This window comes from Papio anubis, chromosome 8 (assembly GCF_008728515.1).
Source record: "Papio anubis isolate 15944 chromosome 8, Panubis1.0, whole genome shotgun sequence".
NCBI lineage: Eukaryota > Metazoa > Chordata > Mammalia > Primates > Cercopithecidae > Papio > Papio anubis.
In genome coordinates this window covers 105,726,854-105,754,122 of record NC_044983.1, presented here as the reverse complement: position 1 = coordinate 105,754,122, position 27,269 = coordinate 105,726,854, and the positions used below count along the sequence as shown (strand labels likewise).

Below are 27,269 nucleotides of genomic sequence, written 5' to 3'. Positions count from 1 at the left end.
TGATTTTATGGATGTATGCATATATCAAAACTCATCAAATTGAACATTTAAAGTGTGTGATTTAATATATGCCAACTGTGCTTCAATATTACATGTTGCAAAAAATTATTAAAATTCTACATGATAGAAATGAGGCACATACCCCTTAAGCAGGTTTAAAAAAAAAAAAAAAAAAAAAAAATCCCAGGATTGGGTATGGAAAGATAATTAATATGGCATGGTTTAGTATAAGAACTTATTTGATCACATTTACTTTTGTTTATTTATTTATTCATTAATTCATTCATTCACTTTTCAAGACAAGGTCCCTCTCTGTTGCCTACGCTGGAGTGCAGTGGTGCCACCATGGCTCACTGCAGCCTTGGCCTCCTGGGCTCAAGTGCTCCTCCTACCTGAGTAGGAATAGCTGGGACTACAGGAGCATGCCACCATGCCCAACTAATTTTTAAATTTTGTTCAGAGATATGGTCTTGCTATAATGTGTTGCTCAGGCTGATCTTGAACTCCTGGCCTCATGTAATCCTCCAGCGTCGGCCTCCCGAAGTCTTGGTATTACAGGTGTGAGTCACTATGCTCAGCTACATTATTTTTTTAAGTACCCACTGGGAATTTTATTTTGGCTTGTATGTTAATATGATATAATGTAGGGAGTTGATAATTCTGCCTCCCATGTTTTCCAATCCAAATATTATGGGGAAATTGGAACTAGATTTGTAACAACCATTAGGAAAGTTAAATATGAATAAGGGCATTGCAAACCTGAGAATAAATATTAGAATTGATCACTGCATTGAAATTCACAGCATGGTAAAATTTTATTGCCATGTGTAAACAAGTCCAGAACCTTTTTAGAGTTAAAAACTCTAAGTTACAGTTAAAACTTTAGTTGGCTATAATCTTAAAAATACACTATAAAGAACTGGCAGCACCCTAAAGAAATATGGTGTTTAAGCAAGAAAATTTGGCCGGAGCAATTTGGCAAATCATGTAAAAGACAATAATTCATCTGTCTTATATTTCTTAACTGCTTTAAAAGTTTCACAAATATTACCTTACCAATGATGTTCAGAGAAAAATGATACATGAATACAATGCTACATTCTATTCAGGGAAGGCATTCTTCTTAATCCTGTAAATATTAAGGTTGTATAATTATGAGTAAATACATAAATTTGTAAATAAAGTATTGATGAATGTATTATATATGAGTATAAATGATAATGAGTTGCATTGATGAAACTCAAGAGAAATATTTTTTATTCTAAACTGACCCTTATAGATATTAAACGGTTGAAACAGAAAAAAATACTTTTATGTAAAAGCCATATGCAAGTTTTAATATCTGAACATTGAAATTTGAATTCCAACATGGGTTGTCTTTATTTTGGACCAATCTTGTGAACAGATATTTTTAGTGTCATGAATGTAAAGCAAAAGCATAGTCATTCTAGACAGGATTAGTGCACACCACAGCATAAGGGTTTGGAATTTTCCTTGAAGGAAGGATCATTCACATTGACAGTTTTCCTGAAATGGGCATGGTTCCGAGGCAGAAAATGAGAACTAATTAGCTGGGTCACATGTAGAAGAAGAGAGGGTGAGTTTTGTTTGTTTTTCCTCTAGTGACTTGTTTTTCAAAACTGTCAAAAATATTAAGAGCATTTCTAGTAATCCAGGATTGATTTCTGGTGATAACAATATTACTCTCTAGTGTTCCTTCAGAAAGGAAAAAAAAAAAAAAAAGTGATTTCTTGGTTGCCACTTAATATAAAGCAATTCGAAGAACGAACCAGGGATGCTAGTCTTTTTGAACAATACACACATACTGATAAATGTTCACTGAAATTAAAAGCCTGCTTAAATTATTTGAGTTTAGAATCTAACTCTATTGTACATACAAACCCAAGTGGTTTGGGATAAATTTAATATACACATGTTTTTCCTGTAATACAACTTTTGTGAAAATCGAGGTAAATTGTACCTTCTTTGTACATATTCACTAATGGTGACACTGCTGTAGTATGATACTTGAATTGTTAGCACAACATGTCTATATCTGTAGCAGCTGTATCATTGTTGCCTACATTGTAGCAACTGATTCTACTTATGGTTACAAGCTTTAACTATTTTTCTTTTATTTCCCTTTAAATATGTTTTTGGAGAGATATGTATCTAGGTTATATTATTTATGAATTTTAATTCATTATGTTAAATAGAAATGAGAAAATAATTGTTATCAAAAGAAGAATTCATTCTAACAGAGCTGAGAATCACTGACATAGTAGACAAGAACTAGTCAAGGAGTAGCATCATATGTTATCTTTATGTTAAACTACATTTCTATTATGATAAGCCTCCTTTAAAATGTTCCAAAAATCTCAGCTGGATCTCAACAGAAATAAGAGAAATTTGAGAAAGGTCTTGGGACTTGATAATAATTAGAAAAATGAATATTAAAAGTATTTCTCATTGATACAATGCTAATTGACTAAAATAGTTTAGAGATGAGTTCAACTCTGATGTAAACAAGCTGGAAGTATCTAGCATTCCTGAACCTCCTAACTTCACGGAAAATACCTGAAGACTGACCTCTGAAAAATCTTGATTCCAGGCATTGATTTGGAAGTTAATTAAATCTTTCCCTCAGAATTTGGAATATTATCCCATTTATCTTGATAAAACTTTCATATAAATGTGTTCAACGTACCTTTAAAAGCATAATGAGGAGTATGACTTCTTTTCTGGATATTTCACTGAGGACGATTCTAAGCCTCACCCTTTCTTTTCTCTTCTGTGCACAATCTGGACAAACTGATAAGAAAGCCTGGGTGTCACTCGTTTGGCACTGGCAGGAGAGTTAAACCACATGAGCCCTTTCCAGCACAGAGAAGCTCTCATCTCTGCCCCATCCCCTAATCGCAATAAAAACCCAGGCCAGACTTCCCTCCTTGCTTTCTCAAGCCATTTATGACCTGCCCTGCTTTCCCCAGATACCTCAATTACGTAAGTAATAAACCTTCTCATATCCACTTTGGGTGTGTGTGTGTGTAATCAACAGTGTAAACATCCAAACTAAATCTTGGGTGGGGGGGTTCACCTGCCTCTGCAGGGGGTCGGGAGGCGCATAACAAAAGTAGAAAGATAGGAATGCGCTGGGCTATAGAGAAAGTTGCATGACACTTGCTGGCCAAGTATTTGCTTAATGAATGGCATATTTCAGAGCTATTTGGTCAAAAACATGCCTTCTATATTCTAGCTGTGAGTTTGGAAGGAGATGCCTTGCAAGTGGTGTAAGTATCAGTGGCTGCTGTTACCTACAAAGGCTAACTAATACACTATGGTTGTGCATTACCAAATTGATGTAGATAAGTTCACAACATATACACAATCTCATTTAGTCTTCACCGTAGAACTATGAATTAAGTACTCACTAATTGTAGAGGTGAAGAAATTCAAAGTTACTACAGCTAAATAATTTACTCAATACACACAACTTAGAAGTGAGATTCAAACTAAGTTCAATTCCAAAGACCTATTCATAATCGTCTCATTGTTCATATAGCCTTTTATTTTAAACCTTTAACAATTAAATTATAATGAATTCTAATCAGGAAACATTCCTGTACTAACATTATTTAGCAAAGTTTCTAATGAATTATAAATGGAGATCAACTGAGTGAAGGGCTTTATAATTGCACATTGAAAAAAAAACAAGGTGAGATGTGAGATACTGGTAAAATGTAAATAAAGGAAAAGGAAAAAGAAAAAGAAAACATCAGATTTATTCTAAGTTAAACTCAAATCTTATATTCTTTTAAAATTGGTAAAATTGTATAATTATTTCTATATTTGTATGTTATTAAATATTCTCCATTAATTGATAGTCATTGTACTGATGTCTATCAGTGTGAAGTTGAAATATGTGAAGTTGAAAATTTGCAGGCCGGGGGCGGTGGCGCAAGTAATCCCAGCACTTTGAGAGGCCAAGACAGGCGGATCAAGAGGTCAGGAGATCGAGACCATCCTGGCTAACCCGGTGAAACCCCGTCTCTACTAAAAAATACAAAAAACTAGCCGGGTGCGAGGTGGCAGGCGCCTGTAGTCCCAGCTACTCGGGAGGCTGAGGCAGAAGAATGGCGTAAACCCGGGAGGCGGAGCTTGCAGTGAGCTGAGAGGCAGCCACTGCACTCCAGCCTGGGCGACAGAGGGAGACTCCATCTCAAAAAAAAAAAAAAAAAAAAAAGAAAAGAAAAAAGAAAAAAGAAAATCTGTGAAACATTGATTTTGTTCAGTTCCCAATTTTATAAAGAAAAATTAACCAGTACCATAATTAGCAATACATTTTTCTACGGCTTGCTATTTTTTTTTTTTTTTTAATTCTCTCCTTTAACTTGGTAGATCTAAATTTATTCAACCCTTATTACCAGGCAAATTAGAGACATAATACAAAAATATTTCTTCTCAGACAATCTGTGTTATTTAATGAGGAGTATCTGTGTTATTTAATGAGGAGTACTTCCTTTACTATAAATTGCACAAAGGTATAAGTGGGGAGTCAAGGTGAGAAAAATGTGGTCAATGTCAAAATTGACTTCCTCTTCTTTCAGTTTCCCTGCCAATATCCAGTAAAATAATTACAGTAAAAAGCAACATCTAATATTTGTTGAGAATTCCTTATCTGTTAATTTTTAAGTCACTTTCCATGTATTAACTTATTTATCTCTCACAAAACTCAAGATGCAAGTACTTACTATTATTATTTTATAGATTAAGAAATTGAGAAAGCTTTTCTTTATTTTGCCAAAAGTCACAACTACAAATTTTAGAGATGGGATATAAGGCAGATGTCAGAGTCTATGCTTTTAATTATTTCTTATATTGCTTCCCTATCATGGCAAAATAACACAACCTTCAAAATGTAATAGGATTGTGCTTTTTAATTTTTTTTTTTTAATTATCTTATCCATCCAATGCTTAAAGAGGTTTAATGTTCTAAGGAGATAATGAGAGAGGCTCAGGTATAACCAAGTCTGTTTGAATATACCACTGATTTTCAACCTTCCAATTGCTTTGTAAAATCAATTAAGTAGATAATAAACTCTTTTATTTAGAAAAGTAGTTCATAGCATTTAGAAAGAGTATGAATTGACTCAGAACTTTTATTTCAATTACACACATAGAATAAAAGATATATGTATATACTGGGTCAAAATGTAAAGTACATCTTTTGCTATGGATAAAAAAGTTTTAAAAATATCCACTGGGTCATGATTCTCACTGTATGAGCTCATTATTTAAATATTAATAACTAGCATACTAAGATGAGAACTTATTTAACCTAATTTTTAAAATCTATAGAAAACTGACAGGTAACCACATTTAAAGATAAAAGACAAGATGCTTTCAACTTAACACATGGAACAAGGCAGGGGTGTTCTATTTCACTACTTTTATTTAATGTTGTACTGAAGGTTATTGTATTAGTCTGTTCTCACACTGCGATGAAGAAATACCTGAGACTGAGTAATTTACAAAGGAAAAAGGGTTAATTGACTCACAGTTCTGCATTGCTGGGGAGGCCTCAGGAAACTTACAATCATGGTGGAAAGCAAAGGAGAAGCAGGAACCTTCTTCACAGGGTGGTAGGGCGGAGTGAATGCAAGCAAGGGAAATGTCAGGTGCTTACAAAACCATCAGACCTCATGAGAACTCACTCATTATTATAAGAGCAGCATGGGGGAAACAGCCCCATTGATTCAATTACCTCCACCTGGTCCTGCCCTTGACAGGTGGGGATTATAAGGATAAAAACTGTCGGTGAGATTTCTAGTGGGGACACAACCAAACCGTATCAGTTATTGTCAATGCAATCAGGCAAGAACAAAAAAATACATAAATATCCACACCGAAAGGGAAGAGGTTAAATTGACTTCATTTGCATGCAACAAAATTGTCTATGTTGCAAGTCTGATGAAATTTACAAAATGAATTTACTAGAATGAATCATTGAATTTGGCAACGTTGCAAGACATAGGTCAATATAGAAAAATCAAGTATATTTATATGTGAGCAACAAACAATTGGAAATTGAAATAAAAAAGAAAGATCCCTACAATAGCATCAATACATGAAATACCCAGGGGAAAATGTGAGGTAATTGATATAAAACTTCTGTACTTAAAATACAAAATATTATTGGGATAATTTAAAGAAAATCTAAATGAATAAAGGGATAGCTTTTTATTGTTTGGAAAGCCAATATTGTTGAGATGATAATTATTGATAAATTGAGCTACAGGTTCAAAACAATTCCAATCATAATTTCAGCAGGAATTTGTTATTATTGTTGTTGACACTGACAAGCTGATTCTAAAACAGAATGGCCAAAACAACATTGAAAAATACTACGTACTTGGAAGACTAACACTACCTAATTTTAATAATTAGCATAAAGCTACAATAATCAAAAATAGCATGGCAGTAGATAAAGATAGACAAGCAGTTGAATGGAATAGACTGAAGATCCCAAAAATAAAACTAAGGATAAATTAAAAAGTTGAGTTTTGACAAAACTGTAGAGGCAATAGAAGGGAGAAAGCATAGTATTTTTAACAAATGGTTCTGGAAATTGGATATCAGTATGCAACAATAAATGAATGAACTTGGTCCCATAGCTCACATCATGTACAAAAATTAACTCACAATTATTGATTCATCTATTATAAAACCTAAAACTATAAGTCATCTAGAGAAGGGTTCCCTAACCCCCAGACCATATACTGGTACCTGTCTATGGTCTGCTAGGGACCAGGCCACAAAGCAGGAGGTGAGCGGTGTGTGAGCGAGCATTATCACCTGAGCTCTACTGCCTTTCAGATTAGTGGTAGCATTTGATTCTCATAGGAACCTGAACCCTACTGTGAACTGCACGTGCGAGGGATCTAGGCTGCATGTTCCTTATGAGAACCTAATGCCTAAGGATTTGTCACTGTCTCCCATCACTCTCAGATGGGAATGTCTAGTTGCAGGAAAACAAGCTAAAGGCTCCCACTGATTTTACATTATGGTGAGTTGTATAAGTATTTCATTATGTATTACAATGTAATAATAATAGAAATAAAGTGCACAATAAACATAATGTGCTTGAATCATCCCAAAAACCATCCCTCGAACCCCTGTCTGTGGAAAAACTGTCTTCCATGAAACTGGTCCCTGGTGCTAAACAGTTTGGGGACCACTGTGCTAGGCGAAAATGTAGCATAAAGTCTGTGTGACCCTAGGTTAGTCAACAGTTTTTAAAATATTGTACCAAGATGCAATTCATTAAAAAACAAACCAACTCTGCTCTTCAAAGCTATTAAATATTGCAAAATTTTTTTAAAAATTGAAATTTTACATGATGTGAGTAAGGTAAATTAAGTCCCTTCAAGCAGCTTTTCTTGACCTAAAGATGAGTATGGAAAGATAACTAATACAGCATGGTAAAGTACGAGATTGGTACTCCAGAAATTTTAAATTTAAATACCATGTCGGTGATTTAACTCATGTGTGATCATTCATAATATTCTAATCTCCCTATGGTTTATTTTCTTCACATACACAATGGAGATCATAAGAGCTGTACTATGCAGTTGTTGTGACAAAACTATATATGATTTACCTCTTTTATTTCATCCCTACCTCCACTCCCCCAAATTATTTCAGTGGTAATTTACATTGAGAAATTAATCAAAAAGTTTCCTCATGAGAAATCAGCAGTTAATTCAACTCAACAAAATGTTGTTTTATGTTTACTAAATACAAAGCACTATTCCAGGTTCCTTGAGCATAAGAATAGGCAAAAGTTCCTGACTTTATGGAGCTTACATTCTAGAGATAAGAGATGTATACTAAAACCTAGTGTATATCACAAGTCAGATTCTTCATTCTTTCAACATGTATCTATTATCTCCTGTAGTTTTAAGTATGTCAGAAGATGTTAATTCCACAAGAAAAGAAGGAAAATGGGACAAGGACTTAGAAGACTGGAGGGAAAATACTTTATCATTTTATGTAGAATGGAGGAAAGGGAAAAGTCCCCTCATAAACAGATTTTATCAGTGAAAATAAAGACAAGAATAAAGTGAGGGAGTGAGTTGTGAGGATGTCTAAGGAAAAACACTCCAGGAAAAACAATAAGTGCAAGGATTCTGAGGCAGGAGCACGTTTGGCTTATTCAAGACATTTAAAGAGGCTAATATAGACATTTATGGAGGCTAATGTAGAGGGGTAGAGCAGCAGCTGATATATCAGGCAGAGGGCCAGAAAGCATGTAGCTTTGTCAGCTATGATATTAAATTTGCCTTCTACTGAATGAATTTGAAGACTCTGAAGTTTTGGCACAGCAATTTCATAATCTGACTTAAACGTTGGACTCTATGACCACAGCCATTTTTTTCTGTAGCTTTCTGACACAAGTATGTGGATGAAACACATGAGACAAGTGAATTTTTTTTGAGTAAGAATCCTAAATTCTAGGTTAACTAAGTTATCATATCTATATTATAATAATTTATGTTACCTAGACTAGAAATAGAACTAACCAACCTATTCCATTCTTTCTTGATTCTGGGTCTGATTTCTTACCTGATATTTTATAAGGAAAATAAGGAAATAAGATTTTTTTTTTCCAAATCGTCTGAGATTTTTGAGACCTCTGAGCCTATAGTTATCACACACTTCTCAGGTGGTGATTTCTATCCTACACTATCCCTACACGCTCATGTTGAGTAGAGAAGTACCAGGAGATATCCTGGGCTAGTCACCTGAATGATAAATTTATTCGACTCAGCCCTTGATGTCCTGCCCCCTTCTGATGATCAGAGTCACTGACACGTTTCTTTTCTCAATGACCTTTTGGCACAAAGAACACAAAGAAACTTTGGCATATAAAATTTAATGGAATGTTCACTATATTCCCTGATGTGATCTTTCTTGTCTGAAAACCAGTACCTTTAACTACATAGAGCCTAGAGTTGAGAGAACAGAAAGCACAATTGCACGTGGATCACTGAGAATGCCTATAAGAGGAGGCTCCTACTTCTACACTTGGGTTCTCAGATCCATATATTCTATCTACTGGAGACATGGCACTATTTACCAATCACCGTTTTGGGATGAATCTTTTATCACAGGGAAGGGCACCTATCCTTACAGAATATCATCACCAAGCTGAAGTCCCAGCTGCACTTTCATTAGTATGTTTAATCACATTATCAGGAAAGCAGTTGTCTGGATGGTCTGAAGGGTGGAATATGTAAAGAGACGTGTTCATTCCCTTGGCCACGTACATTCAGCCACAGCTCCTTTGCTATGAAATTGTTCCCTGTGTTTGAAGTAATCTTACCCAAGACCATCCTTGTCAATGGATCAAACACCCTTTAAAAATGTGAATAGTGGTGTTTCCTGAAACTTTGCTGGCAGGAAACACAAACCCATACTTGGAATATGTGCCAATTCCTATCAGAAATAATCACTTTCCCTTCTAAAATAAAAAAAATTCAATATATTCAATTAGTCAACAAGTGAGTGATTGCTCCCTTTAGGGGGATGCTTCTATTAAAGTGTGGATCTCTGTGATTGTAGTTTGGATCTTCAGTAGTGACAGTATACAGACAAGATTTGGTAATTGAGGCCCCATGATTATTTACTCCATTAATAGTCTCTACCCCTACTACCACAGCTATTCAATTATGTCAGTACTAGGAGAGTTAATGACCAAGACTGGTTGATATTGAAAGGCCACATCGCTGTATTTACTTGATTATCTTTACTCACATGGTGGATGCTCTCTGATGGTTATTAATGTGATAAAAAGATATTCACAATTTGTATTCATTCTCATTGGTCTAGCCATATTCTTTTTTTCAGATTACCTATACCTTATTATCTAAACTTTTTCTTAAAGATCCCTGAGCAGCCATCTAAAGTATCACTGCTCAGTAGTTGATATGCATATTTACATTAGGCTCTTTGCTTTTCAATATACAGTGATGATGAAGTGCCCTTATCAAACTTGTACCAATTAAGAGAATTCCATCTCCATAAGTAGAGTTGTAGTGCAGTAGCTGCCCAATATCAACTTGTACCACGCACAAAGTTCAATTCATGAAACAGGGTTAGATTTTTCTTCAACAATCACTAGTCAAAATATGTTCCTCACACACACAGGTGGTCACACCTGTGAGCTGAGGGGTATACATTGGGAAATGATATGGTATCTGGATTAGTCAGGGTCCTCTAGAGGGAGAGAACTAATAGGATATATACACACATATATATCCTGTTAGTTATATATGATATATATATTATTAAATATATATATATTAAGGGGAGCTTATTAAGGAGTATTAACTCACATGATCACAAGGTCACAAAACAGGCCATCTGCAAGCTGAGGAGCAAGGAAGCCAATATAAGTCCCAAAGCTGAAGAACTTGAAGTCTGATGTTCAAGGACAGGAAGCACCCAGCACTGGAGAAAGATGTATGCTGGGAGGCTAAGCCAGTCTAATCTTTTCACATTCTTCTGCCTGCATTTTATTCTGGTCGCACTGGCAGCTGATTAGATGGTGCCCACCCAGGTTAAGGGTGTGTCTGCCTTTCCTAGTCCACTGACTCAAATGTTAATCTCTTTTGGCAACACACTCACAGACATACCCAGGATCAATACTTTGCGTCCTTCAATCCAATCAAGTTGACACTCAAGTTTAACCATTCACAGTGCCCGATAGGGAAGATGACATTGATGTCTGGATGACTTACATGTGCCTTCTGCCTTTGCTCATATCTGATCCTGAATGGATTGCTTCTGGGGCCACCCAAGTTTGTGGGTTTTTAAGTCTTGACAGAACCCCGCACTTTAAGGATATTTCTGGCAACATAATCACTTGATGTCCCATAGATAGGCATTTCTTCTCTAAAAGTGCTTAGTAGAATACACAATGATGGTTTTGGAATAGTGTATATTTAACAGTGTATATTCCTCAGTATTTTCGTCAAAATACATGACCTATGTTGTGAATACACTAAAGTCCGTTCTTAGTTTTCCTTAATGGGCCCATCAGCAACTTTCTAACACTATAGGGTCTTCTGAGTATTTCTAACACTATAGGGTCTTCTGAGTCATATGACCCAAGTGGCAGACATGTCTTTACCACACACATCACAGAGCCATTTATATTTTGTGCATGATTGAAAACTGTAAACTGAAATCTTCTCTCTCATTTGTATTTATATTTTGTGCATGATTGAAAACTGTGAACTGAAATCCTCTCTCTCATTTGTATTTATATTTTGTGCATGATTGAAAACTGTAAATCTTCTCTGTCATTTACAAAATGTGCCAGGACAGTATGCCCAAGTGTAAAATCTACTCTATCCAGAACGTGAAAAGACTTAGTAGGCATCATGGTGAATAAAAGTGTGGGATGTGATAATTCTTCCCTTCTGCTGATGGACATGGTACCATATATCCTATATCATTGCCCCACTTTAAAACTTCACTGATATGTTTAATCTCTGGATATTCGGTGGGTTTATCTCCTATCTTTTGGAATTCACATCTTACCAAACTCCAAAGCACTTTTCAGTACCAGCACATTCAGTCTTATGAATAGTATGACATCAATATACTGAATTAAATAGAGATATAACAGGTACCGTCTTCATGCATCCTTTGGGTATCTAAGATGCCATTAATATCTGGTATTTACCCCCTAAAAAGTGAGAATATTCTTTATTTGCTAACTTAGATGTGAAGAGTAATTTCAGAAACAGGCCTGGTATTCATCATTATGATAACTCTTATCCCCCAGACCAATAAATTGATGTGGGGATTTTAATCAATGCTCAAGAATGTCTATTAAAATTGTACCAAAGGGAACATTGAATAGAATTACTTTATCTTATTCCTCCCACTAAGTACAGCTAAAAACCCTGGACAAACAGAAGAAGACCATGAAAAGATGAGAGACGAGGGAGACAGACTAGGGACCTTAGGATCAAGGGCAAAGATAGTGATTAGTTTACAGGGTTTCTTTTTGTCTGATATACTCAAAACTTGGAACTCAAGAAGCTGGAAACCAAGAAATAAAATCACGTACATAGAAAACAAGGAAACAATTTTTTAAAAAAGGCCCCTCAATGTGCCTAATGTGTCTAACCAAAGGACCAGGAAAGTAACATCCAAGGAAGACAGAAGACTTGAAGAAAAGGTTCATTACTCTAACCAAATACCACACACAAAAAAACCATGCCCCACTCCTACCCGTACTATCAAAGGCAAGTGGATAGCATAGACTTCCATCACCAACAGACTGTAATGAGGTAGGGTATTTTTTTTAAAAAAGGCTAAATAAGAATCAAGGACTTCCACCTTTGCATGGGTAATAAGTTACCACTCTCCCCTCAAAGTCACTGGGTACTATGTAGGAAGTCTGTCCCTCCCCTTTTCTATTGGGATGATGTCAGAGGAGGCCTAGTTGAGAGTGAGAATTTTACCAATACCCATTAGTAATGAGGCCAGCCCCATCACTCTAATGCCAGTGATACTCACGTGAGGAGTTTAACAAGGATCTACTACCGCTCTCAACAGGAAGGTATCTGTGAAAGACTACTGAGAAGTAGATACTACCATCCCCATTCAATAGCATCTAAATACTGCTTCTGATGTGTTAATGAAGGAAAAGTGAGAAAACTGGACATCAGCCTCTATCTGGCAGAGAAGAGGCAGTAACACACTTCTCCTGTTACAGCAGTGTCAGAGACAGGCAGCTATAAAAAATTTTAACTTGATTGAGAGGTTCATAACATAATAACCAAAATGTATAAATTTGTAATGAAAATTATTTGTTATACCAATAACCAGTGTGATCTCAAATTGAATGGAAAAAACTCAATGGATGCCAACTCATTAATGACGGATATGTTATAATATCTGACAATATTTGACAAAGATTTCAAAGCAACCATCATCAAAAAAAGTCACAGCAGCTACAGACATTCCTGAAAAAACAGAAACTTCCAAAAATAAGACCACAAGTCTCAGAAAATACATAAAACATTTAAAGAATAAATAAATGTACACTTTTAACTACATATATACGATAACTGGAATGTTGAAAACTCAATGGATGGATTGAAAAAGAAGAATGGAAAACACAGAGGAAATAATTAGTGAACTTAAAGATAGACTAGAAACTAATCTGAAAAACAGAGAAATGGACTGGGAAAGGGCTAGTAATAAACAGAGCCTCAAGAACTGTGAGATTATTAAAAAGTACCTAATATCTACCACTCACATCATAACATGCATGGAAGGAAAGAGAAAGAAGGCAAGGCTAAAGAGCATTTGAAAACAGAATAGGTAAAACTTTCCAAAATTGACAAAAGACAAGACAATGGAATCAAGAAACTGAATGAACCCCAAACAAGATAACCCCAAAGAAACTCACACTTCACTGTAATCAACCTCCAGAAAGCTACAAACAAAGTCCTGAAAGCAGGAAGAGAGGAATGACACTTTACCTATAGGGAAAAGCTATTTGAATGACAGCAAGTTTCTTACCAGAAACTATTGGGGCCAGAGGGAAGTGTCACAGTATTTTTCCAGTGCTGAATAAAAAGGAATTGTCAACTCAGAATGCTGTATCTAATGCAAATATTTGCTGAGAAAAATGGAGAAATTAAGACATTCTCAGATGAATGAATACTAAGAAACATCGTTGTCCATATAACTATCCTAAAATAGCTAAAGAAAGGTCTCCAAATAGAAAGGAAAGGATAAAAGAAGGAATCTTGAAACACCACAGAAAAAAAATAACAAAATAATAGTAAAAAATAGTTAGATTTAATCCATTATTTCTCTCTTGTTTCTAAAGAAAATTTCTCTCTCCTCTTTCTAAATTATGTTTGACTTAGGAAGAAAAAAAATTAAAATACTGTCTGATGTATTCTAAATGTATGTTCTGATATTAATTTTATGTGTCAACCTGCCTAAGCTTTTGGCCCAGTTCTTTGGTCAAACATTAATATAGATGTCACTGTGAAGGTATTTTGTAGATATTATTAATATGTACAATCAGTTGACTGTAAGTAAAAGAAATTCCTCTTGATAATGTGGGTGGACCTCATTCAATCCGTTCAAAGTCTTTAGACAAAAGTTGAGATTTCCTAGAAAAGAAAGAATCCTGCTTTAAGATTGAAACATGAAAATCTTAAGTGAGTTTACAATATGCTAGTCTGCCCTACAAATTTCAAACTCGAGCCTACAATATAAAATCTAACTTAAGTTTACAGCCTGCCAATCTGGTTTATACACCTTAGGAGGCTCCAAATCTCTGCAGAATACTGAATGGTACATATGCAGATAAAATATTTAATACAAATATATTAAAATTATTAAGTATAAAATAATATAGAGGAAGATAGATTTATACACTTCACTTGAAGCAGTGAAATTACAACACCAATAGGCTGATGTAAGTTATACATATATACAACATAATACATAGGAAAACCACTAAAAAACATATAAAATAAATAAAGGGAAACAACTATGTATACATTTTTGAAAATCTTTACACAATACAAGAAGGCAGAAAAAGAAAACAAAGACACATAAACACAAAAAAACAGAGAGAACAAACGGAAAGAAACCAAAAATGTCAGACTCAGACCCCATCCTATCAAATATCACATCAAATGTAAATGGTCTTAAGCGATTAACGTAAGGACAGAGATTGGCACATCATATGAGAAAAATGTGACCCAACCATATGTTTATAATAAAGTCACTTCAAATATTAAAATGTAAATAGATTTAAAATAAAAGGATCAGTCTTTAAGGATTTCTAGGTATAAGATCATATCATCAGTAAACCGAGAAAATTTGGCTTTTTTATTTCCAATTTAGATGCCTTTTATTTTTATCCTCATTACTCTAGGACTTCAGTAAAATTTCAGGATACAAAATCAATGAGAAAAAATCCGTAGTATTTCTATACACCAATAAAAAACAAGCTGAGAACCAAATCAAAAACTCATTCTTATTTGCAATAGCAAAAAACAAACAAATAAACAAACAAACACACACCTAGGAATACACTTCACTAATGAGGTGAAATATCTCTTGAAGAAGAAGTACAAAACACTGATTAAATAAAGCATAGATGACGCATGTGGAAAAATATTCCTATGATCATGGATCAGAAGAATCAGTATTGTTAAAATGACCATACTGCCCAAAGCAATCTACAGATTCAATACAATTTCCATCAAATTGCAAATGCCATTCTTCATATAATTTACTTAAAAATCCCAAAATTCATATGGAGCCTCAAAAGAGCCCAAATAGCTGAAGCAATATTAAGCAAAGAGAATAAAGCTGAAGGTATTGCATTACCTGTCTTCAAATTATACTGCAAGGCTACAACAACCAAAACAGCAAAGTATTGGTATAAAAAAACAAACACATAGATCAATGGAACAGAATAAAGAACCCAGAGATAGGCCAGGCATGGTGGCTCAAGCCTATAATCCCAGCACTTTGGAAGGCCAAGGAGGATGGATCACGAGGTCAGGAGTTTGAGACCAATCTGGCCAACATAGTGAAACCCCGTCTCTACTAACAATACAAAAATTAGTTGAGTGTGGTGGTGTGCACCTGTAATCTCAAGCTACTCAAGAGGCTGGGGCAGGAGAATCATGTGAATCTGGGAGGCGGAGGTTTCAGTGAACAGAGATCGCTCCATTGCACTCCAGCCTGGGCAACAGTGAGAGACTACTTTTCAAAACAAAAATAAAAACAAAAACATAAGAAAACAAAAAACAGAAATAAAGTCAAATGTGGATAACTAAGTGATCTTTGACAAAGTAAACAGAAACATACATTGGGAAAAAGACACCCTATTGAATAAATGGTGGTGGAAAAATTGGAAAGTCATATGCAAAAGAATGAAACTGGACTCCTATATCTTACCAGATACAAAAATTAAACTCAAGATGGAGTAAATACTTAAACATAATACCTGAAACTATAAAAACCCTAGCAGAGGCAGGGCATGGTGGCTCATGCCTGTAATTCCAGCACTTTGGGAGGCCGAGGTGAGCAGATCACAAGGTAAAGAGATCGAGACCATCCTGACCAACATGGTGAAATGCTGTCTCTACTAAAAATACAAAAATTATCTGAGCTTGGTGGTGTGCACCTGTATTCCCAGCTACTCAGTAGGCTGAGGCAGGAGAATCACTTGAACCCAGGACGCAGAGGTTGCAGTGAGTCTACATAGTGTCACAGCACTCCATTCTGGTGACAGAGGGAGACTTCATCAAAAACAAACAAACAAACAAACAAACAAACCCTAAAGAAAACCTAGCAAAAGAAACAGTCAACTGTGTAATTAAACCACCTACAGCATGGGTTAAAATAGTTAACTATGCATCTGGCAAAGAGTTAACATACAAAATCTACAAGAAAGTCAAACAACTCAACAAGAAAAAAACAAACAACCCTATTAAAAAGTAGGCAAAGAACATTAACAAACATTTTTGAAAGAAGACATGCAAGTGCCCAACAAACATCTAAAATATTCTTAATATTAATAATCATCAGAAAAATGTAAATTAAAACCACAATGTGACACCATCTTATGCCAGTTCAAATGGCTATTAAAAAGTCAAAAACACCAGATGTTAATGAGACTGCAGAGAAAAGGGAACACTTATACAAATGTTGGTAGAAATATATCTTAGTATAACCTCTATGGAAAATCATACAGAGATTTCTCAAAGAGTTAAAATAGAACTAGATATTCACTAAAAGAAAAGAAATCATGTTATCAAAAAGACACCTGCACTTATATGTTTATCACAGCAATATTCACAATAGCAAAGTCATGGAATCAATCTAAGTGTCAAACAAGGGATGATAGGATTTAAAATGCAGTTTAAATAGATACATCCAAATGGAATTTTATTTCAACTATTAGAAAATAATAAAACCATGTATTCTGCAGCAACATCAATGGAACTGGAGGCCATTAACCTTAATAAAACGACTCAGAAACAGAAAGTTGAAAGCCACATGTTCTCACTAATTAGTAGGAGCTAAACAGTGGGTACATATGAACATTCAGAGTGGAAAATTAGATACTAGAGAGTTCAAAAGATGGGAGGGTGGGAGGAGAGCCACAGATGAAATACTACCTACTGGGTACAATGTACACTATTCAGGTGATGGGTAAACTAAAAGCCCAGAGTTCACCACTACTCAATACATCCATATAACACAACTGCATTTATACCCCTAAATTCATAAACACTTAAAAAGTAAAAGAAAAATCTAAACTAAAAGGATGGAAAAGATACATTATGCAAACATTTGTGAAAAGGGAACAGAATTAATTAATATCTCAATTAATATATTAATATAAAATAAAATAGATTTCAGAGGAGAGAATATTATCAGAAACAGGGAGTTCATTATATAATATTAAAATTGCCAGCTTCCACAGAAGACAACAATCCTAAATGCATATGCACTAAAAAACAGCTGCAAAAATAGGTGAAGCAAAAATGGATAGAACTGCAAGCAGAAATAAACAAATGCAAAGTTATAGTAGGAGAATTTAAAACTCCTCTTTCACAACTAATATAAGAATTAGATGACAGAAAATCAGTAGAGATATAGATGAACTAGGCAACATTGTTAAATAGGGAAAATTTAACTGACATTCATAGAAATACTCTTCCCAACCAAAGCAGGATACACATTTATTTACAGTGCCCACAAAATGTCACCCAAAATAGGTTATTTTCTGGGCCATAAAACTAAGAATTAAAATCATACAAAGTATGTTCCAATCACAATGGAATCAAAATAAATCAATAACAGAACGTAAGAAATTGTCCAAACATATAGTAGCTAAATACATTTCTGAATAATTCACGGGTTAAAGAAGTATTCTCTAGGGGAATCAAAACATACCTTAAGCTGAATATAAATGAAAGTAAAATATATCAAATATTATGGAACACAACTAAAGTAATACTGAAGAGATATTTGTGGCACTAAATATATACAGTAGAAAAGAAGAAGAGTCTCAAATCAACGATTTCGCTTCCACTTCAAGGTAGTAGAAGGAAAAACAGCAAAATAAATTTAAAGCAAGCACAAGGAAGAAAAAAGATAAGGGCAGAAACCAATGAACTTGAAAAGAGAAAAAAGTTATAGAAAAAAAATCAATTAAATAGACCTGATATTTTTAAAAGAATAAAATGGAAAAACCTGTAGCAAGACTGACAAAAAGAGAGTAAAGACAAACATTATCAGTATCAGGAATGAAATAGAGCATATAACTACAGACCCTGCAGACATCAAAAGGATAACACCAATTGTATGCAATCACTTTTTCAATAGAAAAAGAGTCATCACTTGCCACTTTTTAAATGAAGTAGTAATACCCTGGTTCCAAAATCAGAAACACAGAATAAAGAAAACTACAGATCAGTATCTCTCATATCCCTATATATCCCTCATGAATATAGGTGTAAAAATATAACTAAATATTATAATAATCAATAGAAATAATTTATATAAAAAAGTGAATTATACACCATCACCAAGTGAAATTCATTCCAGGGATGAAGGCTGTTTCAATATTTCAGAATCAATCAGTGCAATTAACCAAAATAACAGGCTAAAGAATAAATATCACATGATTACATTCACTGTTGCAGAGAAAGCATTTTACAGCATTCAACATTTATTTATAAGAACAATTCTCAAAAAATAATGAAAAGGATTAGAGGAGCAATTCCTCTACTTGATGAAGAGCATCTACAAAAAAACCTACAGCTAATTTTATACTTCTTAGGGAAAGACTAAATTCTTTACACCTAAGATTGGGAATAAGGCAAGAGTGTTTGCTTTCACTACTCTTATTCAATGCAAGGCTGGAAGGTCTCAGCAGTGCAATAAGGAAAAAAGTGGAAATAGAACACATGCAGATCAAAAAATGAAAAATAAAACTTTTCTATATGCAGGATCACAGGACATAAGATAAACATAATAACCAATTTTATTTCTGTATTCTAGCAATGACACACAGACGCCACAATTTAAAATGCAATACAGTGTAAAATTTTTTTCAAAAAAGAAAATATTTAGAGGTATAAATGTAACAAAGCATGTATAGGACCTCTACGTAGAAAACTATCCATCATAGACAGAAGAAATTCAAGAATATGTAAAAACTGGGGAGATGATACTGTATTATTGAGTTGAAAGAGTCATAGAAAATATGTTATTTGTTTCTCAACTGATATATACATTTAACGTAATTCCCATCAGTTACAATGACTTTCATAGTTACAGAAAGACTGATATTTATATGAAAAAAGAATAAAGAACTAGAGTACCTAAGAACATTTTCATGAAAAATGGTGGAGAAATCAGTCTACCTGATTTCAAGACCTATTAGATAGCTGTAGTAACCAAGACTGTTGGCTATTGGTAGGGAGATATACATATACATTAATGAAACAAAATAGAGAAATCTAAAAAGCACAAGAATATGCCCAACTGACCTTTGATGAAGTGCAAAGAAATTCAGTGGAGTGACTGCCTTTTCAGCAAATGATGGAGTAATTAGACATCCATGAGGGAGAAAATGAATCTTGAACTAAATCTCAGAGATTATGCAAAATTTCATTCAAAATGAATCATGAATTCTAAATGTAAGTGTAAAACTATAAAACTTTTAAAAATATTCAGGATACAGAGGAATACAAATAATTTTTGGCCTTGACATCAAAAACAAAATCCATACAAAGCAAAAAATCATAAATTGGGCTTCATCAATTTTCTTTCATTATCTGCAGAAGACCCTGTTCAGAGGATGATGAAATAAGCTCCAAACCACATATCCAAAAAAGCACTATATCTAGAACATATTTAAAAAGCTCTCAAAACTCAACTGTAAAAGAGCAAACAATCTAATGAGAAAATGGGAGAAGACATGAAGAGCCATTTCACAAGAGAATACACAGATGGCAAACAAGCACATGAAAAGATATTCAATGCCATCAGCCATTAGGGAAATGCTGATTTAAAGCACAATGAGATATCACTACACCTACCAGAATAGCTAAAATAAAACACAGTGACAACACCAAATATGGTTGAGGATGCAGGGAAACTAGCTTACTCATATATTGCCAGTGGAAATGCAAAATGACACAACCCACTCTGGAAAATGGTTCTGCAGTTTCTTTAAAAACAAAACAGCAACAGCAATAACAATAACAAAACAACAAGAAGTAAAATGTATCTACCATAAAACTCAGAATTGCACCTCTGGGAATTTATAACAAAGAAATAAAAAATTATGTTCACATAAAAACTTATGCACAAATATAAATCGCAACTTTATTGATAATAAGCAAAACCTGGTAGCAGTTCAAATGTCCTTCAGTGTATGAATGGTTACGTAGCTTTTATGAATCTCAGAGTACTATATTGAGTGAAAAATAATACAATCTGAAAACGTTCCACACTATATGATCCCATTCATCGAAAAGTCTTTACATGAAAAAATTAGACAAATAAAAGACTAGTGGTTTTCAATGTTTATGAAGGTGGTGAGGACTGTATGGAAGTAGATGAGGCTACAAAAAGGTAACACGAGAGACTCTTGTGATCAGTCTTCAATATTTTGACTAAATAAATGGCAATATCTTTGTTGTGATAGTGTAGTTTTGCAAAAGGTTACCATTGGTTAAGCCTGGGTAAAGAATATATGGTATCTCTATATTATTTCTCAGAACTGCATGCAAATTTACAATTATCTCAAAATAAAAAAGTTTGCTTTAAAATATGTAAGCAATTGACAGCAAGAGAAATTATTACTATGTGAGTCAATGAAAGCAATGGGCTTACTGTGAGCCAATCTGGGTCATAAATCCATTTATTACCTGGTCACCATGCCCTTGTACCCAATCTAACAAAGGTCATGGTGATTTTCATTTCTCTGAACATCATTGACAATTTGGATCATGTATCCAATAGCTCTTAAACTGTTTGTGTATTAGAAAGTGACTGATGGACAGTTAACCAAGTTACTCAATCTAAAGCTTTGCTTTAGATATTTTGGGAAAAAGACTGAAGGTGTCATTACTGTTTACACTCATTACCATGTTGCAAGACTCTCAAAAGGTACTTGTTTTTTAGCCTATGAGTTCCAGAACTGAATAGTTGCTCAGATTTGGAAATTAGGCAGGCTATTTTGCTCATTTAAAAAAAAAAAAAATTAGAGCATCTGCATTCAGTCATCAGATAATCAATTTTTGATATCATTTGGTTGCATGGGTTGAACAAAATTCTTATCAGATACTCATCTATCTTGATCCTGAGAATTTTGTGCTCTGTAAGCCATATTATGAGTCAAGATTTTAAGCTGCCAATATTCCCACTAGCAGGAAACATCTAAAATTGACAGCCTAACACCACAATTAAAAGAACTAGAGAAGCAAGAGCAAACACATTCAAAAGCTAACAAAAGGCAAGAAATAACTAAGATCAGAGCAGAACTGAAGGAGATAGAGACACAAAAAATTCTTTCAAAAAATCAATGAATCCAGGAGCTGGTTTTTTGGAAAGATCAACAAAATTGATAGACCGCTGGCAAGACTAATAAAGAAGAAAAGAGAGAAGAATCAAATAGATGCAATAAAAAATGATAAAGGGGATATCACCACCGACCCCACAGAAATACAAACTACCATCAGAGAATACTATAAACACCTCTACGCAAATAAACTAGAAAATCTAGAAGAAATGGATAATTTCCTGGACACTTACACTCTCCCAAGACTAAACCAGGAAGAAGCTGAATTCCTGAATAGACCAATAGCAGGCTCTGAAATTGAGGCAATAATTAATAGCCTACCAATGAAAAAAAGTCCAGGACCAGATGGATTCACAGCTGAATTCTACCAGAGGTACAAGGAGGAGCTGGTACCATTCCTTCTGAAATTATTACAATCAATAGAAAAAGAGGGAATCCTCCATTACTCATTTTATGAGGCCAGCATCATCCAGATACCAAAGCCTGGCAGAGACACAACAAAAAAAGAGAATTTTAGACCAATATTCCTGATGAACATCGATGCAAAAATCCTCAATAAAATACTTGCAAACCGAATCCAGCAGCACATCAAAAAGCTTATCCACCATGATCAAGTGGGCTTCATCCCTGGGACGTAAGGCTCATTCAACATACGCAAATCAATAAACATAATCCAACATATAAAGAGAAACAAAGACAAAAACCACATGATTATCTCAATAGATGCAGAAAAGGCCTTCAACAAAATTCAACAGCCCTTCATGCTAAAAACTCTCAATAAACTAGGTATTGATGGGATGTATCTCAAAATAATAAGAGGTATTTATGAGAAAGCCACAGGCAATATCATACTGAATGGGCAAATACTGGAAGCATTCCCTTTGAAAACTAGGACAAGACAGGGATGCCCTCTCTCACCACTCCTATTCAACATAATGTTGGAAATTCTGGCCAGGGCAATCAGGCAGGAGAAATAAATAAAGTGTATTCAATTAGGAAAAGAGGAAGTAAAATTGTCCCTGTTGGCAGATGACATGATTGTATATTTAGAAAACCCCATCGTCTCAGCCCAAAATCTCCTTAAGCTGATAAACAACTTCAGCGAAGTCTCAGGACACAAAATCAGTGTGCAAAACTCACAAGCATTCCTCTACACCAATAACAGACAAACAGAGAGCCAAATCATGAGTGAACTCCCGTTCACAATAGCTTCAAAGGGAATAAAATACCTAGGAATCCAACTTACAAGGGATGTGAAGGAACTCTTCAAGGAGAACTACAAACCACTGCTCAATAAAATAAAAGAGGACACAAATAAATGGAAGAACATTCCATGCTCATGGATCAGAAGAATCAATATTGTGAAAATGGCTATGCTGCCCAAGGTAATTTATAGATTCAATGCCATCCCCATCAAGCTACCAATGAGTTTCTTCACAGAATTGGAAAAAACTGCTTTAAAGTTCATATGGAACCAAAAAAGAGCCTGCATTGCCAAGACAATCCTAAGCCAAAAGAACAAAGCTGGAGGCATCACGCTACCTGACTTCAAACTATACTACAAGGCTACAGTAACCAAAACAGCATGGTACTGGTACCAAAACAGAGATATAGACCAATGGAACAGAACAGAGCCCTCAGAAATAATACCACACATCTACAACCATCTGATCTTTGACAAACCTGACAAAAACAAGAAATGGGGAAAGGATTCCCTATTTAATAAACGGTGCTGGGCAAACTGGCTAGCCATATGTAGAAAGCTGAAACTGGATCCTTTTCTTACACCTTATACAAAAATTAATTCAAGATGGATTAGAGACTTAAATGTTAGACCCAAAACCATAAAAATCCTAGAAGAAAACCTAGGCAATACCATTCAGGACACAGGCATGGGCAAGGACTTCATGACTAAAACATCAAAAGCAATGGAAACAAAGGCCAAAATCGACAAATTGGATCTAATTAAACTAAAGAGCTTCCTCATGGCAAAACAAACTACTATCAGCATGAACAGGCAACCCACAGATTGGGAAAAATTTTTGCAATCTATCCCCCATCTGACAAAGGGCTAATATCCAGAATCTACAAGGAACTTAAACAAATTTACATGAAAAAATCAAATAACTCCATCAAAAACTGGGAAAAGGATATGAACAGACACTTCTCAAAAAAAGACATTTATGCAGCCAACAGACACATGAAAAAGTGCTCATCATCACTGGTCATCAGAGAAATGCGAATCAAAACCACAGTGAGATACCATCTCATACCAGTTAGAATGGTGACCATTAAAACGTCAGGAAACAACACGTGCTGGAGATGATATGAAGAAATAGGAACACTTTTACACTGTTGGTGGGACTGTAAACTAGTTCAACAATTCTGGAAGAATGTGTGGCAATTCCTCAAGGATCTACAACTAGAAATACCATTTGACCTGACCATCCTATTACTGGGTATAATCCCAAAGGATTATAAATCATGCTGCTATAAAGACACATGCACACATGTGTTTATTATGGCACTATTCACAATAGTAAAGACTTGGAACCAACCCAAATGTACATCAATGATAGACTGGATTAAGAAAATGTGGCATATATACACCACGGAATACTATGCATCCATAAAAAAGGATGAGTTCATGTCCTTTGTAGGGACATGGATGAAGCTGGAAACCATCATTCCGAGCAAACTATTGCAAGGACAGAAAACCACACACCACATGTTCTCACTCATAGGTGGGAATTGAACAATAAGAACACTTGGACACAGGAAGGGGAACATCACACACTGGAGCCTGTCGTGGGGTGGGGGGAGGGGGGAGGGATAGCATTAGGAGATATACTTAATGTAAATGACGAGTTAATGGAACTCCAACATGGCAGCACATCATCATAACACATGCATACGTGTGTAACAAACCTGCACGTTGTGCACATGTACCCTAGAACTTAAAGTATATTTTAAAAAATTATCAAAGTAACTATAGCACAAAGATATTTGTCACCACATGACTTACAATAATTTAAAATGAAACAAACAAAACCCTAGACCCTAGATAGACTAAATCTAGGTGATTGGTCAACTAAAAGATTCTGTTGGAAGAGAGATGGGAACTGCGTGCTATGGAACACTAAGAATTGAAGAGAAAAAGAAAGAGAGAGAGATGCCTAAATGCCATCTCTTTATAATGGACAAGGATTTCAGAGAGAAGTTACACAGGTAGATGCTGGAACAAGAAGAGTTGGGAATGAGGAGAGCAAACAACATGATGGGAAGCTGGAATCCCAGCAGCTTAAATGGCTAAACAGCTTTCAGAGAGGGATATCTAGAAATTAACACAGCATCTTCACTGTTGTGGCAAAAATGCTTTTCTCCTTAACAATTCAGTGAATCTTTGTAGACAAACAAAAGAGCGCTTTTCTTCATTGTTCTGTAAGTAAGAAAAGGACAGGGCTTTTTATCTAGACTCACATAGTGAGGACAGGAAAAAAAAAAAAAAAAAAAGCTTAATGAGAGATCTCTGAACTCAATCAGCAGGTAGAGGCCCTGAACCTATATATTCAATAAATAAATGCATTCATTCACATGAATATGAATATCATTTCATTTTAATTGGAATGACTATATTCTCAGACATGGAAAAGACACAAGAACGTACTTCTAAGTAAAAAAAATATATATTTGATAATTGGGCAACCACGGGAAAATTAGAGCAAACACAAAACATTTAATGAAATCTATATTTTGAGAAAACCGAGCGGCAGAGGCATTTCTAACGAGGTGTCTTTCAAGCTCTGATCTGTCATGCATAGGTTGAATACCATTTATAAAATATGTACCTATGTCTCCCTTTCATGTTAGACCTAAAAGTACCTATCTTTGAACATTCTATTCTCTGGGGCGAATCTAAGCAGCAGGTAAGAATTCCTGCTGTGGTTCACTTAGAAACGGAGAGAATCAAGTTAACATAATAACAAAGAAGGGCTCAATATATAAAAGGTGGGCTGGAAAATTTATTCCAATATTTTAGTGAGAAGTGTTTTGGCTTTCAAAAGGCTGAGCATCCACCTGTGTCACCAAACAACTCGTCATGTGAAGAGAGAGATTTAAGGAATAGATTTTGCAGTAACTTTTGGTTAAATCAAATATTCTAGGTAATGTGAAAAAGAAACCTTTTATAGAGTAGCTATCATTAGATGTTAAGGTGCATATTCACTAGGAGATATGTTTAGTTTCTAATGCAATTCAAAAATAATAAATACATATCAAAAAGTCTAGCTTTGATCTTTTTTGTGTGTGAGTAACCTATCAATTTTGATTTGGGAAAACAGGCCTAACAACTAAGAGTGCAATATATGAAAATGAACCAAAATTGATTCAAAAACCCATATGGAATTAAAAAGAAGATTATCTCTATGTATACCAGAAAGAAGACCATAAAGAATTCTGATTCTTTTTACACATATACAACTTACAATCACAAATCACTAGCATTAGTATGTGGACCTTAGGATTATGAATCAACAAATAGTGACCCAGTCAGTCACTGGGTCACTATTTAGTACATTATTACTAAAGTAATAATACTTTCTATTCCTTCTGAGGTTAGTACAATCCAATCTCAGATGGCTTTCATTGTTAGAACTCTGAAATAACTACAATTGCATTAGGTAATTGCATGAGCTAACTGAGATTTCAAAACAGTACTTTTTATTAAGAGTTCTAAAAACATATTGATAGAGTAACTACTCTTGGGTGACCTGTCAAATTATAATTTGAGCTACATAAGAGCAACGTATATGTAAGGAGTTGAGTTACATAGCTCAAGAATAATTTCCAGACTTAAAATCTCATGGTTATTGCTGATACAATATTCAATAGTTTTTTTCTCCCTTGCATTTCTCCTTTCCTTTCCTCACTACTTCCCTTCAACAGACACTAAGTACCTAATATTTCCAAAATTATACTAGATTGTCCTTATACATTATTTTTATAACTATATCATGAAGTATATAATTATCCATTAGCTAAGCACAAATGAAATGTATCTAAGATCTGAAACTCTTTCTGATATTCAGTCTTTCTGGTATTCATTCCCAGAAATATTACATTAAAAAAATGTATAGCTTAATAAAAGGAATTATATATTATACTTATTCATTAAATGTTTCCAAACAATACTTTTAGTGGTATTCAGTAACAAATTTATCTCTCTTTTCTATCCATTCAGTAAAAAAATTAATTGGGTGAAAATAAATATTCAATAGTTGAGAGCTATCATTTTCTCTGTTCACTTTCCTCCTTGGAAGACTTTTAAACTGCAGACCCAACATCCTGGGTCCTCCCATTGTTCCTTATATGATGTGGTCTTATGTTCCCCTAGCATATAATCTCCTCCTCTGGATTAGGTTTCTAGTAATTTGTAGTCTTTTGAAAACAAAATACCTAAAATGTCACAAAATACTTCAAAAGCAGACTGACTAATATTGAGTAGCATGTAACTCTAACCCTAACCTCCCTTTTTTTCTAGATATTATTTTTCTGTTTAAGCAACATATGCTATGAATATCAATGTATTTTCTTTGAGATTATATAT

General features: G+C 34.6%; 1 long non-coding RNA gene across 1 annotated transcript in view; it reads right to left on the bottom strand.

Annotated features, from left to right (window-relative positions):
* Positions 1-230: 230 nt before the first annotated feature.
* The window catches only part of LOC110743998, a 55,912-nt gene continuing 28,873 nt past the window's right edge, over positions 231-27,269 (bottom strand). Inside the window, exons 2-3 of the long non-coding RNA XR_002523936.2 lie at positions 2,708-2,811; positions 231-1,129 (exon numbers count right to left, since the gene is read on the bottom strand). This is a non-coding gene — a long non-coding RNA (uncharacterized LOC110743998). The remainder of the gene's footprint in view (positions 1,130-2,707; positions 2,812-27,269) is intronic.